The 25,603-nt window shown below is 42.5% G+C and overlaps 1 protein-coding gene across 2 annotated transcripts in view; it reads right to left on the bottom strand.

Annotated features, from left to right (window-relative positions):
* The window catches only part of LOC131035217 (switch 2), a 127,183-nt gene that overhangs the window by 49,500 nt on the left and 52,080 nt on the right, over positions 1–25,603 (bottom strand). The window lies entirely within an intron of this gene.

Raw genomic sequence — 25,603 nt, 5'->3', positions numbered from 1 at the left:
CAAATTTACACAAAAATGTCATAAGATTATCATATGACATAATGTCTCATAGGAGAAAAAAATAATAATCCAATATTAATGCCCTGAGCAAAAGACAGTGCAAACTGCATGCAATGCTCTTCTCTCTGGGTTCGGTATATTGACATGAACATTAATAGTTTCTACAAGAAACATAGAGCTTCAATGTGCTGAGACCATCATACAGAAGATTATAACAAACAGATGCGAATGTGGCAGCATGAGGAGGCAAAAGGCGAGGTTGGTCAGCCATCAGGACTAAGTTCCTCACATACATAGCTTAATCATATCGCTATGGATGAGGCACCTGTTGAGGCTCCTGTTGAGCATATTACCGCTATGCCATCTACTTCAGCAACACCCACATAATGGCAACAGAAAATTTTGAGCTTTAGTCCTAGACAAAATTTATGATTTATAATTTTCATTGATATTGAAACTTGAAGTTCATATGCATTCAAAGGTTGAACTTGCTTTTGGGTGCATGATATGTATTAAACTAAAATTTTGACTTACCTATTATGCAAATCAGTAATATGTTCTACAAATTCAATATATATATGTGTGTGTGTGTGTGTGCGCGCGCTTTTTAAGAATATTTTTTAAAAGTTATGTAATTTCAAATGTTCAATAAATTTGTCCAGTTTTTGCAGACTCCCATTTTTTTAAATGCATGCCGATTTATTGCTAAGTTCAAGTTTTTCACAAGTTTTTGCATCAGCACCAAGCAAAGCACCATGAATCCAAATGATTTCAGCAACTAAAAATCTGGTGGATAAGGAAACCACATCGAAAATAACAAATGTATCTCCCTCTCTACCTTCCATTTTAATAAAATCAATAGGACAAGGAGAGTTTTAAATGTATGGAGTCTTACCCACAAACAGTTTCTTGTAGAAAATATTAGCTCTTGGCATGATATTACAATGTTACACAAATCTATATTCTCTAATATTTTGAATATAAATAAGTCTAGAATTTCCATAAAATTTCACTTAAAAGCTCTAAATCAAAGTTTTAAAACTCGAACTCGCCACGGACTCGGCAAACCAAAAAATTGGACTCGGACTCGGACTCGTGAATGACTTGGCCAATATTTGAAATTTCATCATTCATACTCATAGATTCAAACTTTAAAATGTATAATAGCAGCATAAGTTTATAAATGTTTACAAAATTACATATAATGATAGATCTAGATCTTGGGGGAGAGAGGAGAGACTGAGATAGAGAGTGGTAGAGAGAGGGGATAGAGGAAGAGTGATAGGGAGATAGATAGGTCTAAAATTCGGGGCAGATAAAGTGAGTGAGATAGAGAGGGCGAGAGAATGCTAATAGGAGCCTACTGATTACTGAAATTTGACTAAGTCTGAAAATTTAAAAGATCTTCTAAAACCTAGAATTTGCATTATAATTCCTAGAGATCTGAAACTACTTTAAAACATCCTGCCAATATATACATATAACATAACTTAAAGTTTACATTTAAATGTTATATTTCATGTATATATTCTGATGAAGAGAATGAGACTAACTTGGAAAAAAAAAAATTAGAAAAATTTTTCACATATTTTCTAGGTTGCACGAGTCTAGTCAAAAGACTCGCGAGTCCAAGCGAAAGACTCGCGCAAGTCAATTAGAAAGACTTGCGAGTCTTTCAAAAAGACTCGCCTCGCGAGTCCATGACAAGACAACTCGTGGTGCCACTGGACTCGCGAGTCCGTGGCCAGTCCACGAGTTTTTAAACTATGCTCTAAATACAAAATCAAACTTAAAATTATGGACAACTAGCCAAAAATCAGACTTCTCACTGCTCACCCTGTAATGTCCCCTTTTCTAGGTGACATGAGATGAGCAGGGGTTGACCTACCGTTCGAGTTCCCGTAGGTCAATGACATGGTTAGGGGACTCATTCTGAGGGTCATGGAGCTTTGCAGGGGCTCTATGAGCCATTTTGGACCTTCAGACGATGGTTCCTATTTTTTAGGGAGAACTAGCAATTGACTGAATAACCACCTGGGGGACCAAGTGTTTACCTCACTGGGTAAACAGGAAGAATACAGAAACCGAACAGTAATGCACAATGCAATTACAAAAGAAGTACCAGAATAAGCTTTCCATTAATCTCCAAAGATGTTCATAGTATAATCTGTCGTCCACATTCCATGTTTTCCAACACCCGGAGGTGGTACAATATATAACAGCCGAAGGGGTGCGACACAACCGTCGCGACTCCAACTACCTACCCGTCGGCTAACTAACTATCAACAATTAACATTACTAAACTATACATATTTTCCGATAACATCATCCCCCCCAAAAAAAGAAGTCGTCTCCGACGACTAACAACAAAATGGAGACAATGCATATATACACCCAAAACAAAGTCAAGGAGGGGGCTGAGGAAGCGTCCCTAAAGTCGAAGGCTGGGATGCCGGTGTCTGGGCCGCCAGGCGGGCGCGGAGGTCATAAACCTGCTGAGTGTGTGCTGCCACATCCCGCTCCGCCACCAACACCTTCTCTAAAGCCGTCTTCACCATATGCGCAGCCTCCAGTAACTCCTTCTCCTTGGTATCCGCGGACTCTGTCATACCAACCAACTGAGTCTGCAACAAACCCCGCTCTGCAGTAACAGTATCCAACTCCTGCTGCACAAGGCTCCGCACACTCTGCTCCTCCGACAGGCGGATGTCAACCACAACCTTCTCTGCACGGGCTGTCTCAAGCTGTGCTAACAACTGCGTCCTCTCGGCTACCCACAAAGCCTGCTGTCTGGCGAGATCTCTCTCTATCTCTACACGAGCAGCCTCGCGGACCGCGGACTCATGCTGCATCTGCCGCAATGCATAGTAGGCATCCCTGTAAACCTGCGCAATCTGTCGAATGAGAGTCGTCACCCTACTCTCCACGACGGGCTGAGGCACACTCCAAGCCTCGAGCATCGCATCTGTCTAGATAGCTAGCCACCCCTATGACTCAAAGCATGTAGCAAAAGCTGTCGGACAGCCTACCCGCGTAAACTGGAGGACCTGCTCTAATTCCTCCACAACATGCTGCAAAGCTCGCGTCTGAGCCGTGGCCACCACTCACCGACCCCTCGTCACCATATCTGCTAAGTAAGCCTCAATGTCCTCCCCATCCTGCCCCGAAGGCTGGGACCCCGATATAGGTGCAGGGGGCTCGAATGGGACCAAAACTGCTGCATCCTGCTGGCACAAAGGTGTCTCCTCTACCCCCGCCTGCTCCTGGATAGCAGGGACGACTTCTCCTATCTCATGCCCTACTGCTGGTACCGGTGTCTCACCCGATGAATCCTGCAAGTCTACCACCTCCGTCAGAGGCTCTCGCCGAGGTGAGAATATAGCAGCTCCCACTGGTGGCATCACCGTCATCTGAAATCGCCGGGTCAGCCAACTCCCCATAGCCACCACTGATGGATCCGTACTCAACACCTCCGGGCCTCTCTCCACCTCTAAAGTGTGTCTATCCATGGGCTCCTCCAACAAGGAGGCAGACACGGTCACTACTGCCTCGGATCCCACAACGTCCAACCGCGCCTGAGGCTCTGCGTCGACCACCTCCCTGTGCTCCTCCTCTGCCACTACTCGCTGCGGTGATCCACACGACTCCGCCATGCCTTCTGTACGTGCCTCCGTGGCCGGAATCGGTCCCGTGGGCGGTGCACGAGCCTGTGGAGGTGGCACAGTGGAAGGTGATGCCATGGGGCCAAGTACAACAGGCGTACGGCCCTCCCCAAAAGCTGGAATCGAAGTGCCTCCCACTCCCGCGGATGACCTCACAAGTGTGCCAAGTGGTAGCGAGGGTGGCACAAACAAGACTCGCTCCCCCGCGGGCTCCATCCTCCCCTCTTCCGTGGCCCGACTGCTACTGTCATCCGTGTCATCCTCCTCATTCTCTGAACCCTCTGCACTGCTAGAAGTCTCTTGCCCACTATCCGGTTCTGCCGAGGGGGTCTCTGCTGTCCTTTTCCGCTTCGCGGAAGAATGGCCAATGTCAAGGTGTCTCCAATGCATGATAGGAGGCTCACCGTCTGCCAATGGTCCCTGCGGCCGGATCTCCAATTCTGCCTCCGGTACTACTTCCCGCGTAGCCTCCAGAAACAATCCTATGGCATAGTGGGGCATGTAAAACGTGCGATGCTCCATCATCAAGAACTCACACATCCGTTCTGATAACAGTGTAGCCCAATCATACATAACGCCATTCAGAAGTCCATTCATCAATATGATCTGCGGGAGGGCGATGTCGGATGCCCTACCAGACCCCGTCAACCTGCTCTTGATGACATCCATTATACACTGCCAGTGACCCTCTGCAACAAAGGTCCTACGTATCCCACGGCGTTTCGTGGGATCCACAATGCTATCCAATTCTGCTTTGGTCAAGTCGCGGGACACTAGTTTAATCCAATATTCTTTTTCGTCCCGCGTCATCTTCTTAGCTTTCAATTCAACTTTCTTGCCATGTATGCCTAGGATGCCAAACACTCTAGTGAAATCTACAGGTTTGAAGGATATTGTGATATCCTTCCCAAGGTACTCAAAAGTACTCGTCCGTGAATGGCTATCAAAGGTATCAACCATGAACCGTAATGCTCCCTCATACTCACGGATAGCAAACACAAGCATTCGGATGGCCCAGTCCACTCCTGCTTTCCGAAGGCTCTTCTTCACCAAATCATCATCTGGTGTATCCTGCCACCACTTCCTGCATTCGGACCCATTCAATCCCTCAAAGGTGATATTCTGCGGAGTCCATGTGTTCTTCCCTCTTGCGGCATGCTACTGTGGTGTCTTTCTCTTCTGCGTGGCGTCCATTGTGCTACCTGCTATGCGTACACCCGAAGGGAGAACTCGCTTATCCTTATTCATGTGGCTGCCCTCCTGCAGCCATTTTTTCCAATTCCTTTTTCCTGCAGACTCCATTAGTTTCCTCCTCTAACTGATTCTTGAGTTTAGCCATGTCGTTGCAAAAGCCGCTAACTACCTCTGGGCAGCGAAGACCGTGCAGAGGTGATCATAACTCCGCTTGCCAACCAACTACTGTCAACGCGGCCATATATGGCCCAGCGCCGCCAGTACCAACCAGGACCCGCGTGGAAAGATCAATATAATTGGAGCCCCCAAATCGCCAATGCGAGTTGGCGCGGAATGTTCTATTATGCCCAGCAATCAAACACTTCCCTTAACCGAGATGACTGTGCCACTTCCAAGCAGACTTGCTACACTTCTAGCTGTGCGATGACCACGGCCAATGACTCCCACACACAAGCGTAGGTCAGAACGGTTAAAATCCACCTCCAATTTGCATGCCCTCAAATTACGAATACGTGTTTTGAACAATCCGGAGCACAAATTGCATGCCCTCAAATTGCGAATACGTGTTTTGAAAAAATGTTGGCCATGAATGAAAATGCCTACCAAGTAATTCCCCTCAGGTGATCCCACTGTTGTATGTGCCTGTGCGTTGGGCGTGCGGTAGACACCGGGAGGAGCAAACCCAAACTTGTCGCTGTTGTCCCCGTGCGTTCCCTTCTCGCATTCGCTGTTTTCCACCGCACTTTGGACTTGTTTTATGTCTACGTGCCCACCGCACAGTAGACTTTGTTCGTGGCTTCTCGCTGCCTGTCCGTGGGGTATGTGCGGTGCGTTTTGTGTTTTATTGACCGCACGGTGTTTTTTTTTTTTTGTTTTTTTTTTTTTAATTTAAATTTTTATTTTTATTTTTATTTTTATTTTATTTTATTTTTTATTTTTTTTATTTTTTTTTTACCCAATTGTCGGGCTGCTACCTGTGCGCCTCCAGTCTCTGATGATATACTTTAAGTTTTGAGCCATTGACAACCTCCGGAATTTCCTGTCCATCGAGGGTCCAAAGTTTGACGGACCCGTTTGCTACGACCTCTCGGACCCTGTAGGGGCCTAACCACTTGACCTTGAACTTGCCAGGCTTAATCTCGTTTCGTCCATTATATTTCAAGACTAACTGCCCCGGGGTGAACCTCGCCCGCCGAATGTGTTGGTCGTGCCAATGTTTCCTTCGTTGTTGGGCCACGTCTGTCACCCATTGTGCCATCAGCCTTCGTTCATCGAGCTTGTTTAGGGCATAGACGCGCTCCCTCAGGCTCTCCATATCGCCAAGTTTATTCTCAATAGCAATTCGGAGACTTGGCACCATGAACTCCATCGGTACTACCACTTCATGTCCGTACATTAATTGGAATGGTGTCTGGCCCGTCGTTACTTTGTAGGTGGTGCGGTATGCCCATAACACCGACGGCAGTCGCTCCTCCCAATCTTCCTTTTCTACCCCGCACGACTTATAGATGATCGAAACCAGAATCTTGTTGGTCGCCTCCGCTTGACCATTGGCCCTCGGGTAATACGGACTGGACAAGGAGTGAAAAATTTTAAACTCCGTCGTAAGGAGTCTCACCACATGGTTCACAAAATGGCCTCCTCTGTCACTGGTTATCTGAAGCGGAATTCCATATCTCGTGATAATTTGTTCATAAATAAATCTGGCTGTACTCACAGCGGTGTTATCGGGTAGGGCCCGTGCTTCGACCCATTTTGTCAAGTATTCCGTAGCTACCACAATGTATGCACATCGTCGCGGTCTGCTAACTTTTAAAGGCCCCACAAAATCAAGCCCCCAACGTTCGAATAACTCTTGTGCCGCTGAAGGGTTTAATGGCATGAAGTCTCGTTTTAGTGGTTTTTCGGCCCTCTGGCATGTATCACAGCTTCCGACCCATTCTCTGGTGTCGCTGTGTAGCGTCGGCCACCATAGTCCGGCTAACAGTACTTTCCTGGCCGTCGTGTCCGGCCCCATATGACCTCCTGCGGGTCCTTCGTGTGCTTCCTTCAAAATCCCCGATATCTCTTCCTCCATCACGCATCGGCGGAGTACTTGATCTGTCCCCATTTTGTAAAGGAGTCCATTGATCAGTTGGAACGTTCGGCTCCTTAGGACCAGTTTGCGTCGTTCCCCTGGTGGCATGTCCCGAGGGAACTGGGACGTCGATAGGTACTCGCCAATACGAGTGTACCAGGATGGTAAAACCGCAATCCGGAATAAGTGCGCATCCGGGAAATCATCATTCACCCCCTCCGCTCGTTCTCCCAACTTGATTCGTGACAGTTGGTCAGCGATCACATGGCTCTTCCCTGGCCGTACTATAATGTTGAATGTGAATTCTTGCAGTAATAACAGCCACCGACTCACCCGTCCTTGAATAATAGGTTTATTCACCAAGTACATCAAAGCTTGGTGGTCTACATAGAAGGTGAAGGGTGTCGCCAACAAATAATGTCGGAACTTCTGTACTGCGTAAACCATGCCGAGCGCTTCCCGTTCAGTTGTACTGTAATTCCTCTCAGCTTTCGAGAGTAGTCTACTGGCGAAGTAGACGGGGTGATCTAGCCCATGATCCCCAACTTGTGCTAATGTTGCACCTATTGCATAGTTGGAGGCATCGACTTGCACATGAAATTCTCTGTCCCAGTTTGGGTAGGCCAATATTGGTGCCGCCAACAGTCGTGATTTCAATTCCTCGAAGGATTCCGACTGCGCTATTCCCCATACGTATGGTTCCCCTTTTCTTGTGAGGTTATCCAGGGGGTAAGATATCTGGGAGAAATTTTTTATAAACCTTCGGTAATATCTGATGTGTCCCAAAAAAGATTTTACCCCTGAGACATCCTGTGGGGGTTCCATCTCCACAATCACCCGAACTTTATCCGGGTCTGTTTTAAGTCCCGCTTTACACACTATGTGTCCGAGTAGTCTACCCTGAGGTACCATGAATCTGCATTTCTTAGGGTTCAGTGCGAGTCGTGCCCTCCGGCATCTATCCATACATTCTCCGAGTGCCTTCAGATGCGTCTCCTCCCCGCTGTAGATGGACCAATCATCTAGGAACGCCTTGAAGTTACCCACGGACATCTTATCAAAAATGTGGAGAATTATTCGTTGGAACGTTGCCGGAGCATTGCAGAGACCGAAGGGCATCCGGTTGTAAGCATATACTCCGTCCTCCACCACAAATGGCGTCTTCAGCGTATCTTCCTCCGCTATTGATATCTGATTATAGCCGGAAAATCCATCCATAAATGAATAGATTTCATGGCCGGCCACCTCTTCAAGAATAGAGTTCGTGAACGGTATGGGAAATGGATCTTTGATGGTAACTGCATTGAGTCGCCGGAAGTCGACACAAATCCGGATCTCATTACCATCCTTTTTGAGAGATATTACGATGGGGGATACCCATTCGCTATTCTACACCCTAAAGATAATCTTGGCCTCCAGCATTCGTTCAATCTCTTTTTGTACTTTTGCAGAATAGTTTTTATTCATCCTGTACGGTCGCTGCCGTACTGGTACTGCGCCTGGTACCAACAGAATACGGTGAACACATAACTCCGGTGGGACTCCCTTCAAATCCTTATAAGTCCATGCGAATACATCTTTGTACTCGGTGAAAATCTTTAATGCGGCCGTTTTCAGCACTGGGTTCCAGTCATCTCCTACCAGAATGATTTTCTTATCCGTCTCCGTACCTAGATTCAAAGGTTTCACCGTCGGTTCTTCATACTTCATGGCCTCCTTGTTTCTAAATTAATGTGCGGGTACGGTGTCCATTGTAGCTTCTCCTTCCTTATACTCCCCGTATTCTGGAGGATATTGATCTTGCTCCTCTCCTTCGACGCTTAATACGTTACAGGAGGGTGAGAACATCTCATAATCCTCCTGCTGCCAATGGAACAATCCATTTAGTGAATCTGTCTCATCCTCCGAACAGCAACCTCCGAGTTTTAATATGCCTTCGGCATCTAGGTTCATCCCCTCTCTCCCTTCGTCTCGTGGGTCATTTTCCCTTTCGGATTCAGATCCCAAGGAAGAGGCAAGTTCCTCGCTCACCAACTGGGTCCGGAGATCAATAGTGAATTTCTTGCCTCCGCTCTCCATCGAGAGTGTATTCCGTTTCCAGTTGTGGTTTGCTTTCGCTGCCACCAGCCATCCTCTTCCGAGTATGGCGTCATACCCTTTCTGTTTCAATGGGATGACCACGAAGTCGAGAACAAAAGGTTGTGCACCCACGGTGACTTGCTGTGCCATCAACATGCCGAGGGGTTTAATCCCATGCTGGTCTACACCTAGCAGATTAAATGTAGGTGGCCACAGAGTGGGCTTTCCTAGCTTTTTCCATGTGTCCTCCGGAAGGACATTTACCCCGGAACCGTCGTCTACTATAGTATCCGTCAGGATGGTGCCCAGGATGCCCATCTCCACCACGGCTGGGTGTCAGCCATTGTTGACGATAAGTACAACTGGATTTGTCGCTGAGCTTCCTAGTATGGGAGCGTCCATGTCTCTCGGTTTGGGTTTATCAACCTTTGTACCCAACAACACTGTCCCCAATTGTGGTATGGTGTGTAGGAGGTCTTCCAGTTTCACAGGTACCTCCATTTGGAGCATCTGCCGTACAATGTTCCTCTCCACATCTGTGCAGTAGGGTCCAGATGACTTGTGTGTCTCTCCCCGTTGGGCTTTCATGGCCCTTTCTATTTCTTCCCTTGCCTCCGTCATTCTCTGCTTCTCCGTGCAGGGATGGGGGTATCGGGCTTCCTTTGCCTGCCCTCGGGTAAGAGCAAGGATGGCTTCTTTACCCCATGTGTTGCCTTCGATATCAATCAGATTGGCCCCTACGCCAGACTTCGGACAATCGGCATCTTCATGGTCACCGGGGCCACACCACCGACATAGCTTTTGAGGGGTGTCATTGTTATTACACTCTCATGCGTAATGACCCCATTGATTGCAAGCCCTACATTGAATCATCGGGTGTCCCTTTGCATCGTATTGGACCTGTTTTTGGTGGAATTATTATTATTCCCCCATCCGCCTCGTCGGTTTCCTTGGTAGCCTCCGGAAGATGCATTATTGTTTGAATCCGATGTGGAGGACTGCTCCTGGGCAAAGAGCACTTGCTGGTTACGTGCCTTCAGATTGTATGGGCATTCCTTCGTAGAATGTCCCATGATCTGGCAGATGTCACAGAATGCCTTCTTGGGACAGGCACCCTTTGTGTGGTCGCTCTCCTTACAATCCGTGCACCACAGTTCGTCATCCTTGCTTGTGGTCCCCTTCATTGTCTTAAACTCTTTTAACATCCGTTCCATATCCTTCTGAAGGGCCGTGACTTTCTTCTTCAGCTTCTCATCACTGCTACTCTCCTCTTCCGACGTATCATCTTCAGAGGATGACGAAGATCTATTCTTCTTTTTGGCCGTCTTATTTTCACTTTCCAAGTCCATGGCCCGGTTGTATGCATCATCGTAGGATGTCGGAGGCACGATTTTCATCTTTCGTCGTAGCTTAGGGTTCAAACCCTCGACAAACCACCGCTTCTTTAAGCCATCAGCCGGTTGGCTTTCCATCTTTCCGACTAATTCCTTCAGCCGGCGGCCATACGCCCGTACGGTCTCCTTCTTTCCTTGCTTTGTTCCATAGATTTCGGAGACTATCTCATTATCATCTCGGAGAAGCCGAAATTCCTTATCGAATGCTTTCTTCAGTTCATCCCACGTAGTTACCCCGGTTTTATCCAAGTCTGAATACCAGTCAATAGCCACTCCTCTCAGTGTGGCGGGGAACTGCTTCATCCATTCATCCTGGTCAGTCACCCCGTTGGCTGTCCAGATGGTTTCGCATGTACGGCAATGCCGTGCGGGATCATCTTTGCTATCCCCGTTGAATTTGGGCAACTTCTGTTTGCTCGCCATTGATGGAAGTCGTCCACTTGGAGGTGGTTGTGGCTGTGTCTGCGCTCCGGCGCTGCTCCCTCCGATGCCGCTGATGTCTCCTGTGGTGGTGACCGAAGGTACGGTGTTCTGCCTTGTATCTACCGTGCGGTTAGCTTCCCCTTCGTCGTTACCCGTGCCCGGCTCCCTTCGGTGATCCTCCCTTTGTGGCGTGAGAGATAAGTCTATGAACCGATTTCGAGTCTCTTCAACTAGTTCTCTCCGTAACCTAGTTTCCTCCAGAAACTCTTCGAGGCTTCTCGCTCTACAGTAGTCTGGTGACGCGTAGAAATTCCCCTCGGCTTCTGCACCTTCCGTGACACCTCCTTGGTTCCCTTCGGGCAACCCTTCGGCAGGTCGTCCTTCGGCAAGTTGCCTCAGCCTCCGTCTACGTTCTACACGTCGTTCCAGAATCAAAGCCTTCTGCGCAGCCTCCCACTCGTCGGTTTCTAATTTCTTATTTCTGTCTTTATTCAATAAATTGGGCATTAATTGTGGTACAATTTCATGTTTCACAACACATAAACCAAAACACAACACGTCTTTATTAATTCATTCTTTTGTATACAATCAACATAATTCTTCTGCTTCTAACAGTGTTCTTTATTTCTCTCCCTTCACAATTTAAGGATTATTTGTCCTTCGTCGGTCTTCTCTACATCCGTCATCCTGGCGCTCATGAAATTCTCGTAAGATTTGTTGTCGTCGGTTCTCACGGTAGGTGTCTTCTCTGCGGTTTTGAAGGGCCAAAAATGCTTGAGCCAAAAGGTTAGGCAAATTGCTCATCAACCGATTCACCGCCGGGCTTACACCAAGCGCGCTCCACACAGCATCCTCTGGAACAGCCTCAATGGTGGCTTCCCTCCGTACGTGTGTTTCGATGGCCGCCTGAAGGATGCAAGAGAAATCTTTTGTGAGTGCTCGTTCTCCTTCAAACAGTTCTTGGTGATCTTCGTCAGGGTTACTGCTCGTCCCTTCGGGCAATGGTTGTCCCATTATCCCTATGCCATGTAGTATATTCCCGTCCCTCCCGGAATAATTTCGGCAGCGGCGCCAAATGTTTACCTCACTGGGTAAACAGGAAGAATACAGAAACCGAACAGTAATGCACAATGCAATTACAAAAGAAGTACCAGAATAAGCTTTCCATTAATCTCCAAAGATGTTCATAGTATAATCTGTCGTCCACATTCCATGTTTTCCAACACCCGGAGGTGGTACAATATATAACAGCCGAAAGGGTGCGACACAACCATCACGACTCCAACTACCTACCTGTCAGCTAACTAACTATCAACAATTAACATTACTAAACTATACATATTTTCCGATAACACCAAGGAGTAGAGCAGAATCCTTTTGAGCAGTTACAGGTGTTTGGAGAGAGGTTCCTACTTTTTAGGGTGATTCCCTACTTTTTAGGAGGTTGTGGCAGTTTCCATATTTGAGGTTCCACAGGACCATACCATGGTTTCAGTTTTAGGAAGATTGGGTGTGTTTCCTAGTTTCTAGGAGTATCCCTAGATTTTAGGGATGGGACTGCCAGTTGGCCCATCTTGTCCGGCATCAGTCACAGACAGGTGACGAAGTCAGATTCATGTTTGGTTGGTTATTTTGGGCTATTATTGGATCTATGGAAATATTTTAATATATTTAAATATTTCCTAAGTTAGCGATTAAATAAATTAAAATAAGGCTATGTATATAGCCATTTCGGAGTAATAAGGGGTTTTTGGCTTCATCTGGTTTGATATGCCTATGTGTTATAGCTCGTTGGAAAGGTCTTGAACTTTGCTACATGATTCTCACCTCCCGGAGTCTTTTTGGATGCTTGAAGCTATTTATTCGCAATAAAGTGATATTTTTCTATAGTTTGACGCCATAATTGGGAAAGTGTCACTTTAATTATTAAGCGCAAGCTTTATTATTCTTTAGGGTTCCACTTGTAAAGGGAAAGGAGTTATAAGGAGATGAAAACCAAATTGATAGCATCTTTGATCATTTTGAAACTTGCGAATTTGGGAATTGCTCTGGAAGAGTGATTTTGGTCTGGGACGTAAACCCCAGGTCTGAACTTGCTGGAACGTAGCCCTCAGCAGGAGTTGACAGTGGATTTATCCAAGATTGCACAGAGATTGTCAGAGGTAGAAGACACATCTTCTTGGCCTGAAGATTCAACATGCATATTGGGGGTTTCAACAGGGCGGTTGGTCTATTTCAGCTGGCACGTGATTTGCAGCAGCTTCCACGCCTTGTTTGTGTGTTGGCTTGAAGGGTTGTATTCAGCTTATTTGGTCTTCCTTGTTCGTTGCCACTAATAATTCCTCCATCTGGCATCAATCCAGATTGAGAACAGCTCCAAATAAATGTATGGATTCTTGCTGAATACAAAACTAGGTTATTTGCCTGGTATGATTTGCAGTATTTTCAGATTGCTTAAGTGTTCTTACATATGAACATTGTTTACTGTTTTATTTCATAGTTGTTGCTATTTATCAATTACTTTACTTATAACATCAAAACCCAAAAAGAAACAATCCTTTTTCGCAACTTTTGTCTATTCTATAAGATCATCGGAAAATTACAAAAATATAGTATGTTTAATTAAGAATTTACAACAGCAACAGCAAAAGGATCCATTTGGGATCTTTCACACCCTTGTGCACAATTTTTTGATATAATTACTGTTATCACAAAAGCTTGCACCCTTGCTAAGCTATCAACTCAACAACCTTGTGAAACATGGAAACAACCCCGAAGTGTGGGACCTTGCGCGAGGGGGTTGAATCTCCAGAGAAGGTCGGCTTCCTTCTCACTCCAGGTGCAGATGTTGAACCAACTCAACACTTCAAAACTAACTCCTAAGCCTATCCTAACAATTTGCAGAGGTAAAGGGAAGAGAGAATTGCTTGAAATAAAAAGAGGTGATGCACCAAGAAGAGATTGTTCCTCTCCCCACCCGAAATGGCATAAGGAATCAACTAAAAAGCCCAAGAGATGCACAAACTTCAATTGCATGAGTGACCCAAACACATGTGTGGAGGTTAGAATTTTCTAAGTGTCAAGAGGGGAGAAGGATTCCCACAAAGTCACACTCAGAAAACAAGTTAACACAGCATACATGTGAAAGGAAACCACAAACATACACTTATAATGGAGGTAAGAACACATACATATCATACATAAGTTGAAGGAAGGCAAGAATGGAGCTTTTCAATTAATCATAAGGCCAAAAGCCAATCTTACAGTTGCAGAAATGCAAAAATGATTACAAGTCTTCAAGAGAAGAGAAGAGCATAAGAAAGCTCAAGGCAGCAGGGAGAGAACCCTTTACAATGAGGCTTAACAGCCTTTATATAGAAAAAATGGTTACAAGGGTGATCGTGACCCCTGCATGTCAGTCTAGAAGTGCAGGGAAGTGCATGCACTTGGCTTGTACATACAAGCAACCTAGCCATACCACCAAAGGCAACTCTGAGGAAGGTGGATTGACTAACCTTCCAAAGCCAGACATGACATAAGTCACCAAGCATGGCCCCGTATCTCCTTGATGGAAATCCTGCCAAAAACACTTAATGCACCCTTGTGGCTCCACAAAAGAAAGTGCACAAGTCACCAAAACTGTCGGAGCATTAAAAGCCTTGAGTGTTGATTACGCCATCTGGAAGTGTCGCCAGTCGGAAGGAAGTCCGGAGACTTCGGAAGTTCGGACTCCCGAAGTAAGGAAGACAAGGGAAGGAACTCGGGAACCTCGGGGTTCCAGAGTTCCGAAGAACTTCAAAAGGCTAAGGAAAGAACTTCGGAACCTCGAGGTTCCAGAGTTCCGGGAAAACTAGAGAGAGAAGGCAAAAGGGGAAGGAACTTCAGAACCTCGAAGTTTCGAAGTTCCAGAGAGAAGAAGGGGAAGCGAGGAAGGGGACTTCGGAACCTCAGGGTTGAGGTTCCGGAGTTCAGAAGAAAAGAAGGAAGAAGGGCTAGGAAGGAACTTTGGAACCTCGGGGTTTCGGAGTTCCAGAGGAAGGCAAGGGAAGGGAACTTCGGAACCTCGGGGTTTCGGAGTTCCAGAGGAAAGCAAGGGAAGGGAACTTCGGAACCTCGAGGTTCGGGGTTCTGAAGTTCCGGGAAAGGGGAGAAGAAAAGAAGGAACCTCGGGACCTCGGGGTTCCAAGGTTCCGGAGAAAGAGGGAGAAAGGCTAAAGAGAAGAGGGGCTAAGCCAAGGAAGGAAGGGAACTTCGGGGTTCCCGAGTTCCGGAGCAGGAAAGAAAACAGCTAAGGCAAAGAACTTCCGAACCTCAAGGTTCCGAAGTTCCGGAAAAAGAAGAAGGAAAGAGACAAGGGCAAAGATCTTCGGAACCTGGGGGCTCTGGAGTTCTGGAGAAGGGAAAGGAGAGGTCAAAGAGAAAAGAACTTCGAAACCTTGGGATTCCGAAGTTCCGGGGAAGAAGAAAAGGCCAAGGGAGGAACTTCCTCCGGACAAGGCAACACTTCACACTTCATGATTCTTCTCTCCTTGATCAACTGGGGCCGTGCTAGTCCATGGAACATATCTCTGATCGGTTCTCACAGATGGACCAAGGGTGTCATAAAATGACAACAATTACCCTCCACAATATTTTGCCATTTTTCCCAATTGCTCACAATTTTTTTACCACTTTATCGCTGAAACTCGCATCTGCCAAATACTCTCTATTTTTTGGTAATTTAGTCCAATTTTTATACTATAGCAAATTTTTCTTCTTTTTTTTCAAAAACTCAAAACCCTAACCTAATTTTTTCCTTATTAATTATCATTGTTTTGGAAAAATCTTTTATCTTTTGGTTTGCCAATTTATTCCCAAGAACAATTTTAGTTGCAATGGTCTACACCATCATAGGTTTATGGAAAAAATATGGAATGAAATAATTAATTTCAAAAGAACAAAGAAAAACTGTTGCAATAAAAGTATATGATTGGAAGCCACTATGCTTCTTCACTCTTACTTTTTGCTTTGAGGAACAACAAATCGTATTGCTTGAAATCCATCACTATGCACTCAAGTATTTGCTCACTTTGAAGCAAAGTTTCCTAGAAACATGTTTCTTGTCCAAACACCTCCCCTTACCTCCAGTCTCCTTTTTCCCTATTTCCAAAAACTAGGGACAGCTAGGAAACATTTCCTTGCCATCTCTGATCAATTTTTTTTTGCAATAACATTTTGTTGTGCCCCAACTAAAAACATCACTAAGAAAGTCCCAGCAGAAGGAGAACTTGAATCACTACCTAATCTATGGCAAAGGCAAGGAAGAAAGATAGAACAGGTCCCAATATTAATAGCTGAACCTAGCGAAAAAAAAGTAATAAATTAGGACCGACCAGAGCAAGAAGAAACTAAACCTAGGGAAAAAATAAGTAATAAATAAGGACTCACCTAGGTTACAAAGGGGTAACATCGTAAAAGGACCAAGGGCCGACTTAGTCAACATTCCAATGAGCCGACTCACATTCCTTTATTTGGGAATGACCAGATAAATTAAAATTAAAATTAAAAAGGAACATCATAAGCAACACTTGAGGAGGTGTGACCTTTCCATAGACAATGATTGGTGAAGAGGTGTTACCTCCCCCCTCCCCACATGAAGATACAAATAGGAGGCAATCAAGCAAGGAGAATTAATTTAATTTAGAACAGATCAACTAAAGCAGAAAAAAGGATATCATAGTCCATTCAAAAGGCAGAATTCAGAGTATAAACAGCAGATACATAAGTATATTATAAGCAGATTTGGAAAAGGGAGTATATGCAGAAATTGTGAAGAATAATGTATGTATGAGCAGATTGCTGGATGAGATCAGAAGCTCATAAATGAATATATATATATATATATAATCTGTATGCAGCAATCAAGCAATCATCAAGCAAATTCATTTAATAACAAGGAAGATAAAAACAGATTGGTAAACTAAAAAAGAGATCTGCAAATCAATACAGCCCTGTTTGGATTTAATAAATAAAGTGGTATGCATTAGTACATGTCTGATATGTATGCAGCATGATAATGATTTGATGCATAAATCCTCACATAGTGATGTAGGCAATAATATGTATGCAACATAATAATATATTTGATACAAAACCTCTAATATATATTGGATATAATGTGAGATATCTAGATTCCTAGTCTATTCATCAAATTGTTGACAAGGTTAGTAAGGGAATACAAGGAGGGAGAACTGATATGAGATCCTCTTCTAAGTACACCATCTCATGGTGGATGACTGGCGGCCTGCCACATGAGGCCAAGGGAGGCAAGGTGTATCCTACCCTTGGGCTTAGATGGGCAGGATACTCCGGGCACCCTCTTGTGGTTTCCCTTCCAACCTCTACCATGGTTGATTGTTGGAATGGATTTAAAGAAGTCTCAATCATAGGAAGATGAAATGTCCCCTAATTGGGAATATCCTAAATTTGCCCTAATTCTCAATTTCCAAATAAACAAGTGGGGTTAGAGAATACCTTTTCAATTTGATTGAGACCCTTCAAACAAGTTAGAAACTATTCATAATCATTATTCATAAAATAGATCTCTTTAATTAGAAAGCAGCAAAAATATATTAGAAATATAGATCTAATCACACGATTGCTTAAACTAGTTTGAGAAGGCTCAACCATAGAAGAGCTAAGATAGGATGACTCGATAGGGTGCCCTAGAGATCCTTTGGACTAGGCCCAAGGGCAGACCTTATCCCTCCCTCGGCCTCATGTGGCCTGTGCCATTCATATGAGGTGGAGTACCTAGTGAGGTGTCCTATAACCTTTCCCCTCAATCTTGCCATGATAGAGAACATGAGGAGCATTCACAATAGGGTTCCCTATAAGTCCATCCTTTCTAAGCCCAAGGGCAGTACCCTTTGTACCCCTTTGGCTCCATGGGACTCCCCGGTCATATACCATGAGGTGGTGTACCTAGAAGATGACCTTAACACCGTTCCCCTACTTGTAATCCTCTCTTCCTCTATCATGGCTGAAAACACTCAGAACAAATGAAGATATATTTTACATGAAATAAATTAACTGCAGAGTATCACTAATCAGATTTATATTATTATGACGTATATGAGCAATCATATCAGCAGTATATGGTTAATCATGAATATGCAGAAATAGATATATAAATATTGTTACAGCATTTATTATATTTGCACAGAAAATTCATACCAAACTGCAGACAGACAGCCTAGATATTAATATCTTAAGGAATGTTAGATCTGAATCCTTTGATCCCTCTTGGAATGGTCAATTAGTAATATAAACATCTATTCAACGTGGGTGTGGAGTCATGTCCTTAATAGCCATGTCCCTCTAGGAAGTGATGTCCCCTTAATATGTTTTCTGCCCCTTGGCTTACTAAATTGTTAATAGTTAAATTGAACTTGTGCCTTTTCAGGCATCGTATCCTCTCAGCCATCGCACCTCTTTGGATGTTCTGTTTAAATATTTGTTAATACTTCATAATGTCTTATGGTCTGTGGATTTGGGATTGATGTTTCTTTATACCTAATCAATAGTTTATTATGGTGATCGCACCTTAACAAGGATCACTAACAACCCTTTTTATTTACATATCCTTATACTTTCTTAATCAACATTCTGTTGACTACTATCATTGACTAAATTATATCCTTTGGCCTCGTGCCTCTTTAAGAGAGACTTGTGGCTGCCTCAAACCCACTTCCATGGATTATCGATGGCAGATTGTTCTGTTAGCCTCTTGGACTATTCTCAGAAATTGTGAAGTCTTATAAATAAGATGATTTCTGATCAAATGGCATCTCTATCAGTGGTTCTTCAATTCAGGGGCATGACAGAAGAGGAATAAGGTGACACAAATAAGGATGGCAGAGACAAGCTTCCCCACTAAGTACAACACTTCATGGTGGATGGCTGGCAGCATGCCAGATGGAGCCAAGGAGGATGGTATATCCGCTCTTGGGCTTAGTGTGAGGATTGCTTCAAGCGCCCTATCATGTCTCCACATCCAAGCCCTGTTATGGTTGAACTCCAATAATGAATTAGATATTGCACAACTTAAATTAAGATGATTATGAATATATGTTATTTGTTCTTTAACCCTAGTAGAAATGATTGATTTTATAAATTATATTTTCACTAATTGTCTAACATGATTGCAGGATCTCAACCAGGATCTATCTTGCTTAAACATTTTTTTGGTAAAGTTATATCCCTAACTATATTACATTTCTTGTTTTTATTGAACTTGTGATTCTAGGGCAAAATTTAGGATAATTCCCAAAAGGGGACATTACAATTGGTATCAGAAACTTAATCCTGCCAACCTGAGGGACAAACCTACTTAAAAGCAAATAGGCCAACCTTGCACTTCTATATGTATGTGCCTTTCAAATATATGCTTCATGCCTAGCGTGTATTTATATGGATCCATACCTTACATGTATTTATACTTCATCCCTTACATATGTCTATGCTTCATGTCCATTTATGGGTATTCTTCATGTCTTATGTGTATTTATATTTGCTTCATGACTGATGTGTATTTATATTTGCTTCATGACTGATGTGTTTTCAGTGTGTTTACTCCATAAGCACCTTTCTCCTGTATACTTTTATGCTTTGTGCCTTAAGTCAAAGTGTATTCATGTGTATGATTCATGCTTTGCGTGTATTCACGTATGTTCATATTTCATGCTTTAAGTGGATGCTTCATGCCTTACGTGTATTCATGTGTATAATTCATGCCTTACGTGTATACCTCATGCTTTAAGTGGATGCTTCATGCCTTACGTGTATTCATGTGTATACTTCATGCTTTATGTAGATGCTTCATGACTTACATGCATTCATGCGTACACTTTGTAATTTACACCTTACATGTATTTGATTCATGTCTTAAGTATTCATGCTTGACGTATTGGATTCATGCCTAATGTGTTTTCTGCATGTCTAATCTATGTGTGTTTTATATGTATACCTCTCTCATTATCACTTGTATCTTATGCCTTGTATCTTGCATGTATTTATGTGTTTGCTCCATGCTGTCATGTTTTCAGCAAGATTACTTCATCTGTGTGTGTGACTTCCTAATGTATGCCTTATGTCTTGAATATGCTTCGCATCTTGTCTGATGTGTTTTCAGCAAGTTATTCCATGTGTGTTTTATGAGTTCTTTCAAGAGCCATATTCTCACATTCAAATTAAAATGGGGTTGTAAGAACCCCTGCCTATTCTGCCTTAAATTTTCAGTTTTGACCTATTGACATCTTGTCAAACAGTTTGTGTGCAAAGTCTGATTTTGTTTTCTGAGTTCTGATTCGTAAGCTTAGAGTTTGATTTTGATGTTTACCAATGAGGTATGTGTAATATAGAACATTCATATGCATAAAGAAACCAAAATTAAACTGCTGGAATTTATTTCAGACCTCAAACTTAATTCAGAATGTGTACAGAAATACCCTTCATTGATTGTTATGTTGAACTATGTATGCTACTGGAAATTCATAATAAGAGATTTCAGTATGGTTCCAGCTATTAATATGAAGAGATTTTGGCATATAATGTTCACACTATATCACTTGATGTTTTCTGAGATAGTAGCAGTTTGGATCCCAAGCAAATTGAATAACAATACAGCAGCAATGAATATACACTTAGGCCAACCCAATTTCTTACGACATCCAGGAACATTGCATACATTCAAAATACTACCAAACCACTTGTATAACACAGAATTATGAAATCAGTGAACAATTTCTTAACCTTGGCTTACATGGCAGAGATAGATGCTTCATACATGAAAGCAGACCTGTGTTCTTCAATTCGCATACAACTTGACAGATGCCACGCTGTCCAAGTTTGGTGCCTCTTTCTCACACACTTCTAACACTATTCCATCTCAGATGCAACCTGGGCATACAAATTCAAGCTACGATTCCTTCATTTCCTAAGCTGGACGTAGTGTGTATCCAGTGCCTACCTTGTCTCTTTGCTATTCCAGAACTAAGGGCACACCAAGTTCGTTGGCTGTATATTACCAGCAAACATCAACATATTGCTTGAGACGTGTTTCTTCTGTGTGCCACAATACCACCATGTGATGACCGCAGTGATGATTTTGGAGTTCATGGCATCCTATACATTCCAAAACGCAGTCCATTGTGAGCCTGGATTACCGTCCAAACTAACAGTTGCCGCTAGGGTTTCGTCCTAGCATTCAGAGATAAAGTATGTGCCTCTATGGAAGCCGTGATAACCAAAATATTGTGAATGAAGAATGCACTCCAAAAACCCCCGATATGGTCTTATATTTTTCCTTTCCTTTTCATCTAATTTCATCATGAAATGATAATTTTTCCCAGAAAATATGTCACTCCACAATAACTAAAAATCGGGCTTCATTAACTTTTTTATAATGGCATAAATTAATTATATAGCCTTCCTCAAAATGCCATTCAATAAAGTTCCCCCCATCGATAGTTTCAATAAATATATATAATGTTTCACTTTGGGCATGAAATAAATTGGGCCCCATTAATATTTTCACATGGGCATTAATAATTAAAAATGTCTACCTTATAAGCTGCCCAAGTCCATTGGACACTTTAACTTTTATTCCCACTTATAAAGTTACTTTATAATTAATTGCATTAATCAATATTAAGTCATCTTAAGATGTTTGATGTTAATTTTAGATGACTTAATAAAAAATTAATTTAATCAATCTGTCATTTAAAATTGGGGACATTACAGGGGAACAGATTTTAAATTGTCAAGGCCCTTCTTTCTACAAAACATGAGTCTCACAGTCCCCTGAATAACATTGGTAAGACACTTGTAAAAAGAACATAGGGATACATAACGATGCCATGGAAATCTATAGTGTGTATACCAAAGGATAGGAAGAATGTGTGAGAATACAAATTCTCAAAAACCATGGAGCGATAGCGTAAGAACTGGATGAGTATAGTAAGTTTGCCTATAATTTATCATAAAAAGTGAAAGGAAACGTGTTGAATAAAGTCATGACAAATAGCAAGATGCTAAAGTCATAGGGCAATAGCCATAAAATCATGAGAGGAGCAGTCTAAAATAACAATACTATCCTCTAGGGCACACCCGTGACAAGTTTACAACACAAAACTAAACCATATTAATAACCTTATCATTAATTAGTCCAAGAAAAGTGGAACTAACAACTCAAACACCACTTATACCCAAAACATCTCGAATAGCACCAAAATGTGTATCTGATATGGCTGAGTTGCAAATACTCCACTGTATAAAACCCAATGTTAATAAGAATATGCCATGTTAATAAGAATATATGCCATGTGTATCCCCTAAGATATATGCTATGTTAATAAGAATATGTAATAAACTTAGAAACACTTAGATACACCTCACAGCTGAATATAGATAATATTATCCTCTAGGGCACACCCGTGACAAGTTTACAACACAAAACTAAACCATATTAATAACCTTATCATTAATTAGTCCAAGAAAAGTGGAACTAACAACTCAAACCCCACTTATACCCAAAACATCTCGAATAGCACCAAAATCTGTATCTGATATGGCTCAGTTGCAAATACTCCACTGTATAAAACCCAATGTTAATAAGAATATGCCATGTTAATAAGAATATATGCCATGTGTATCCCCTAAGATATATGCTATGTTAATAAGAATATGTAACAAACTTAGAAACACTTAGATATACCTCACAGCTGGATATAGATAATATTGTAATAGCAAAAACACTCAATTGTTGTCTAGGTACAACATATAGGAAAGGTACAACAGCAACAAGAACTGTTTATAGCCAATAACAATGTCTAGGTACTGAAACAATTGATGATTAACACAAATACCAACACAAAATGATGTAATTCCATTTGTAAATGAAGCAATCTGACTGTTCAAATAGCTCACTCAGTGAATTTCAGCCATGGCAATGTTTATGGCAATTAAAATAATGTGTTATCAGATTGTAATAATGAGCAAAATAAGTGCTAATATGATTGTCTGAACTGGCTCTAAGGCTGTATTGTGTTAGGTGCACCAAGTATGTTGTCTGAAACCTTTTAAATATAAGCAATAAATATCTGAAACGAAAATTCTGGCCCTGAGAAAATTCCCAAAATCAGTCGTATGCAACTTGTACAGTGGCGAGGAGAATTGATATGACAGTTGGGACAACAAATCGATGACTGAAAATCCCAATGTTCCACGGCCGTTTGGGATGGGGGGACACAAGGATGCGGGGAAGGGTTTTGGGGGCAGGGGGACAATGGGCCTAAGTTTGGGGACGGCAGGGTGGGTGGTGCTGATGTACATATGGTACTTGAAAAACTAGTTGTGAAAAGATGTATAAGAATTACATTTCAAATGAAACTATGGAAAATTAGTAAAATTATAAAATAGCAAAATTACAAATACTAAATACGAAGATTTATTGAATGCTAAATAAAATTTCACAAATGGTATTGTCAAATTGGAGATTTCTATTATATCGGAAATATGAATATCATAAAGATGATTACACCATTACAATGAGTAGCAATAACATTACAATTACTAGCATGATATCAAAATAAGACCTAAGTACAAATATCAAAATGTCAAAATGTAGTTAAGGGAGGCCTCTAATCATCTGCAAACTCCTCATCACTAGATCTGTTGGACTCCTCACGGTCAAGATCACCCAAACTAACACCAACCAGCCCTGCATCTAAAGTGGTAGCATCCTAATCAACCTGTGATGGCTCCTCCGACTCTACATCCCATCATGCCACTAGACTCTCTTTGTACACAAGTGTCTTGCAGTCAATGAAACGAAAAACACTACGTACAACCACAAGCTTCTCTGCTCTCTTAGAGGTAAGTTTGTTCCTCTTAAGAGAGTGGATGAAGCTATATGTAGAAAAGTTCCTCTCAGGAGCTGAAGAACTAGAAACCTGAGATAGCAAACAAATTGCTAGAGTGGTAGTCAAAGATTTCTAGCCATGACAATTCCACCACAAAAGTGGGTCCTCCATCTTTGCCGCATTTGAATAACCCCTAAGAGAGGCAAATTTGGTCCACTCAGTGCAAATTGTGTTGACATCTCTAGCATCATGCATCTTCTCGATGCACCTAAAGAACTCTACCTTCACCTCATCATCTTGAATTGGTCTAACTCTACCAGGCCTAGCCTTGTACCACTTAGGATTCAAGGCATAGGCAGCCATATGCAAGGGAGTGTTGAACTTGTCCCATCTGTGCTGAATGATTGGCCGAATGTGCTCATTGTAGAATGTTTAAGTGGGGTCCTTCACTCGCACAGCAACCCTCATCTAGTCAAGCATAGAATCGATGCACTCATATATCTCACCAAGGTTAGGTGCATCCTGTTGACGTGTATTTTGTACACAATCATACACAGAATAAAATACCCAAAGGCATCTTATCCTCTCTTGAATAAAGTCGCTAACTGCTGAAGATTTCGCAAGAAGGATCAGTTAGGATGACTCCAATGTTCTTTTTAGTAGGGTCTCTACGTGTGGATAAGCACCAGTGGTCGTTGTGATTGCTGTGTCATCAAGGGGCCTTACGTTGCCGAAGATTTTGCTAAACTAAACAAGCTTTCAAAAAAAATATCAAAAGGATAGGGTTTGCAAGAGGTCTAATCTAGTCTAACCCTAAGAATGACTTAATGCGGACAATACTTGGCAAGATTCAACCAACTTCAATATTGCCATAAATCAACAACTCAATTGAAATTGATGCGATCTTCTAAGGTAACAAATGATTTTTTAATACATCAAAGATCAAGGGCACTACCACGAAGGTACATATCCAAGATACAACAATGATTGAAGGTTTAAACGATTCAAATATCTCCAGTCGACCACGCAAGGCGTTCCTACAATCAGCAAGAAGCTAGTGGTTTGGAAAACGAATACTACCAAAGATCAAGTCCAACACTTTGTCCTTCGAATTAACACACTACTTCGATTGAGAATGATTCAAGGAAAATGAACAACCATGAAGATAACCAAAAGAATTGCAACAAAACACCATAACTTCAATATTTCATTGATCTCAAAGCCATCATGTACAACAATTGCTTGAATTCCTTTCTCAAAGCTCAATCTTGCTACAAAAGTAAATTGCTTCTAAACTCTAATCTCTCTAATACATCAATAATTTCTAACTCTCTCTAATTTCTAGTTTTTCCTTCTTACAAAATGAAAAGAAATGAGGGTATATATAGCATCCTCAATTACAATGAACGGTCCAGATCGAAAGAAGATCAATGGCCAAGATTATGACACCTAAACCCTAATTAGGGTTTTATTACAAAACTTCCCCTTTTATTGCACAACATTAAATGCATAGCCAATTATTAAATTTGGCACGAAAATCTAGGAGACATAAACCAATGACAACTAAGGTGCCATGTCATCTATAATAATCTCTCATCTAGAATCTTATTCCCTTTCCAATGCTCCTTTTTAGCATATGCAATGAATCTAGACACGATTCCTTCGATTTCAGCAATTGGAATCTCGGGAAGATTCTTCATTCTTTCTTCCAAGTGGATGACCTGATCAAATGCCTCGAGAAGAGTAGTGTCCCATTCAAGTTCAAGTTCCTTAGTCTTCTCAATCAGGAGCATGGTAGCAAACATCTGGTCCTGTTGCTCATCTGTGATATTAGCGTCCTTGCAAAAGATAACCTTGATTCTATCCTCCAAT

This window comes from Cryptomeria japonica, chromosome 5, assembly GCF_030272615.1.
Source record: "Cryptomeria japonica chromosome 5, Sugi_1.0, whole genome shotgun sequence".
In the NCBI taxonomy this organism is placed as follows: domain Eukaryota; kingdom Viridiplantae; phylum Streptophyta; class Pinopsida; order Cupressales; family Cupressaceae; genus Cryptomeria; species Cryptomeria japonica.
The sequence above is the reverse complement of the archived record's forward strand: the minus strand, read 5'-3'. Positions and strand labels throughout refer to the sequence as shown.